A 5,210-nucleotide genomic window follows, 5' to 3' on the forward strand; every position below is an offset into this window, starting at 1 on the left:
TATTTGGATAGGGGCAACATCAGCATCCAACATCTGCACGCAAGGTGCAGAAGTGTAGTATGAGTACAACTGAACTCATGTACTCAATAAGTAAAAACCTAACCTTAGGTTGAAAGTAGTGACGAGCTGGGACGAGGGTTAGAGTCCAACACAAATAGGCAACAACAATTCATAACAACATAATGAAAGTAATAAAAGAAGTAACTCGGGGATAAAATGCTCAGCTAGTTCACAGTTCCAGAAAATAGGTCTGCTTTTCAAGTATATCAATGAAAACCCAAATCCTTTACTGAAATCGCCAAAAATATGAGTAAGTTTGAAAACTGTAATTTTTCCCAAAGCTTCCATCAGGTAAATGTTTCATTTTCAAATGGCATGAGGAAAATACATCTCTCTCTCTCTCTCTCTCTCTATATATATATATATATATATATATATATATGAGAAGTCATGGATGTCGTGATACCGTACAAGATGAGAAAAATGCATCTCTATGCATGTATTCCAAGTGTGCATGTCAAATGCAATGTATCTCATAGATGAACTCATATACTCACACTCTCAGAGTACTCAATCTCACTGTCTCACATTTTCCACTCATCATGCTCAATCACTCAACATGCTCAGTCACTAAGTATTGTATATGGCCAATCCAGCTCAAGGAAGATCCATCCCAAATATATAGCAACTGACAATCAGTCACTCAGTACTGTACAAGGCCAATCCAGCCCGAGGAAGATCCATCCCCAAATATAAATGCTTCGGGCAAGATCCATGCCCAGGAAAGATTCATCCCTCAATATAAATCAATTGCGCTTACTGGGGGTATGTACAGATTTCGGAGGGGCTCCTTCAGCCCAAGCGCTATAATAAGCCAGATCCAGGCATAAATCACATAACATGATGCGGCGTGCAGCCCGATCCCATAATATTACTCACAACCAGGCCCTTGACCTCACTCAGGCATCAATCCCTCCAATCTCTCGGGCTCACAATACCATGAAACTAGCCCAAAAATGATGATATGAGGTTTCAATAAATAGCAACAGAGGCTGAGATATGATATGAAAAGAATGAACATGATTGAGTATGAACTTGCAATTTAAACAAATAATTCAAAAGCAATATGACCTCAGTGGGTCCCAACAGAATAAGCATGTAGCTTAGACACGGTTTCTAACATTGGTCATAGCTCAATAGCTCTAGTACGTAGAGATTTCATAGTTACAGGTGAGATCAGGTAACTACACAGTACCACATAAATAACGGAGTTACAATTCACACGGTGCACGCCCACATGCCCATCACCTAGCATGTACGGCACCTCCACAGCAAACACATAACATGTAATTCGGGGTTTCATACCCTCGGCACAAATTTTAGAAGTGTTACTTACTTAGAACAAGCCAAATCCAATACTGAGCAAGCCAAGCAATGCTCCAAAAATTCCATATTGCATGTACCGACCTCCGAATGGCTCGAAACTAGCCACAAGCAACTCAAATATATCAATTAACACTAAAGGAAACAAATCAATCGATAAAGATCGAATCTTTAATCAAAAGCCCAAAATCGATCCAAAATCCCAATCTAGACCCGCATCTCGGAACTCGACGAAACTTATAAAATTCGACAACCCATTCAATTACGAGTCCAACCATACTAGTTTCACTCAAATCCGAATCCAAATCGACATTCAAAACTCAAAAACTCATTATATGAAGCTTTAGGCTAAAATCCCCAATCTTTTCTTTAAAACTCATAATCCAATTACCAAATATGAAGATAAAATCATGAAATATAATTAAAACCGAGTGTATAACACTTACCGCAATCCTTGTGATGAAATTTGCCTCCAAAATCACCCCATTCCGAACTCTATAGCACAATATGTGATCAAAATGACAAACCCTCGAATTTAAAACATTCTGCCCAGCTTCATCGCATTTGCGATCAACTCGTCGCATCTGCGACCACCGCTTCTGCGGTACATATCTTGCTTCTGCGAGCAAACCAAACTCAGTAGCCATCGCTTCTAAATAACCTCACTTTGCACCTGTGCGCCCGTAGGTGTAGCTCTACCATCGCACCTGCGCCATACCTCACCCCTGCGGCCCAAGGCACCGCTTCCATACTTCCGCAGGTGCGGCCTATCTCACGCATCTATGGAGCTCTGTTCCAGCTCCATACCCGCTCCTACGATCCCTTTGTTGCTTTTGCGACCATCGCAATAGCACAGTTTCAACAGCAGTGTGCGGAACACCAGTACTAGCAACTACCAGCAACGAAACACAAATTGAGAAATGGTCTGGTCCTCGCCCGGAACTCACCCGGGCCCCTCGGGACCCCGTCCAAATATACTAACGAGTCCCATAAAATAACATGGATCTACTTGAGGACTCAAATCACACATAATAACATCGAAATAATGAATCGCAACTCAATTCGAACTAGAATTAACTTTGAACTTTTGACTTCCAAAACTCGCGCCGAAACATATCAAATCAACCCAGAATGAACCCAAATTTTGCACAGAAGTCCCAAATGACATAACAAAACTATTCAAATTCCCGAAACCACAATCCGAACCAGATATCATCAAAGTCAACTCCTGGTCAAACTTATGAACTTTTCAAACCTTCAAATTTTCAACTTTCGCCGTTTACCACCGAATCCTTCTAGAAATATCCAAATGCAAATACGAGCATATGCCCAAGTCCAAAATCACCATTCGTACCTAACATAACCATCAAAACTCTATTCTTGAGTCAAATTCACAAAAGTCAAACTTGGTCAACTCTTCTAACCTAAAGCTTAAATTATGAAATTCATTCTTCCAAATCGATTCCGAATAACCTGAAAACCAAAACCGACAATTTGTATAAGTCATAATACATCATACATAGCTACTCATGCCCTAAAATTACCAAGCAAAGTGCAAATTCTCAAAATGACCAGTCAGGTAGTTACACCTATATGTGGTAGAGTTTCGATGTTTGATCTTCAATGTTTCACACATGGATTTCATCAAGTCACTGTTGAGATTGATGGTGTTGTCAGTAATGATTGACTCAGGCACCTCGAATCGGAAGACAATACGATCCCAAACAAAATCTGCTATGACCGTCTTTGTCACGGCTTTGTAGGATCCAGCTTCGACCCATTTTGCGAAGTAATCTATGACCACTAAGATAAATCTGTGTCTGTTGGAGCCAGCAGGCTCAATTGGTCCGATTAAATCCATGCCCCAAGTAGTGAAATGCCAACGTGAACTCATCACATTGAGTTCATTCGGTGGTACTCGTATCATAACAGCATGTACCTGGCACTGGTGACACTTCTGTACGTACTTGATAAAGTCAGTTTTCATGGTCATCCAAAAATATCCTGCCCTTAATATCTTCTTCGCTAGAATTAACCCATTCATGTGAGGTCTACAGGTTCCCGTGTGTATCTTTTCGAGCAACCTAGATGCTTCCTTGGCATCGACACATCTTAGCAAACCCAAGTCGGGAGTTCTTCTGGACACAACTCCTCTACTCTGATAGAAATGGTTAGCTAACCTTCGTAATGTGCGCTTTTGAGTATGTGTATCACCTTTTGGGTACTCTTCCTTTTTCAGATATTCCCTGATATCATGAAACCATGGATTCCCATCGGATTCTTTTTCAACATAAGCACAGTAAGCAGGCTGCTTACGAATCTCTATTGGGATGGGATCGATATAATTTTTGTCTAGATGTTGTATCATGGAATATAGGATGGAAAACACATATGCGAACTCGTTCTGAATTCGAGGAACATGTTTGAATTCTATCTTTGTGAACCTCTTGATCCGATCCTACACACAGTGTAGGTACGGCAGTATCTTGGTATTCTTGGTGGCCCTTTCTCTAACTTCTACCTCCAACTTCTTGGTGTATCAGCAAGTCTGAATCTCCGATTACCAGTAATTCTTAGATGTTCATGTCAATGGACAATCTGAGTCCCAAAATACAAGCCTCATATTCAGCCATATTGTTGGTGCATGGGAACCTGAGCTTGGCAGACACCTGATAATGTTTGCTGGTTTCTGATACTAAGACAACTCCAATGCCTAATCCTTTGAAGTTTGTGGCTCCGTAGAAGAACATTCTCCAACCATCATATGCTTCGGCGATATCTTCTCCTATGAAAGACACTTCCTCATCAGGAAAATACGTTTTTAGTGGTTCGTATTGTCCACCCACAGGGTTTTCTGCCAGGTGATCGGCCAATGTTTTCCCCTTGACTACCTTCTAAGTCACATAGATGATGTCGAACTCACTTAGTAGTATTTGCCACTGCCAACTTGCTAGTAGGCATAGGTTTCCGTAAAATGTACTTTATGCATATAAATAATGCCTCAGCTTCTGGGCTATCCATGTCAGAGTGCAATAGGTACGTTCCAACAGTAAATGCCGAGTTTCAAAAGGTGTGAACTTCTTACTCAGATAGTATATCGCTTTCTCATTCTTTCCGGTCTCATCATGTTGTCCCAAGACGCATCCAAAGGCTCCGTCCAACATGGACATGTATAAGATAAAGGTCTCCCAGGCTCTGGTGGTACTAGGACAAAAGGTTTGGATAGATACTCCTTAATTTTGTCGAAGGCCTTTTGACACTTCTCAGTCCAACTTGTTGTACCATCCTTCCTCAACATCTTGAAGATTGGTTCACATAATACCGTTGATTGTGCTATGAAACGACTGATATAGTTGAGATGAGCTAAAAAACTCATTACATCCTTCTTGTTCCTTAGCGGCAGTAGATCCTGAATGGCTTTGATCTTTGATGGGTCCAGCTCAATACCTCGGCGACTGACGATGAAACCTAGTGACTTCCCGGTATGAACCCGGAAAGCAAATTTTGCAACGTTCAATTTCAGGTTGTACTTTCGTAAGCGGTCGAAAAACCTTTTCAAATATGCTATGTGATAGGGATCTTCTTGGATTTGATGATGACATCATCCACGTAAACATCTATTTCCTTACGTATCATATCATGAAAGAGAGTGGTCATGGCCCTCATGTAGGTTACCCTGGAGTTCTTCAAACCAAACGGCATCATTCTATAGTAATACACCCCCCCCCCCATGGTGTGATGAATGTCGTTTTCTCTGCATCTTCTTCATCCATCCAGATCTGGTTGTATCCAGCGAAACAATTAACAAAGGATAAGAGTTCATGCTT

Source organism: Nicotiana tomentosiformis, chromosome 3 (assembly GCF_000390325.3).
Source record: "Nicotiana tomentosiformis chromosome 3, ASM39032v3, whole genome shotgun sequence".
Lineage (NCBI taxonomy): Eukaryota > Viridiplantae > Streptophyta > Magnoliopsida > Solanales > Solanaceae > Nicotiana > Nicotiana tomentosiformis.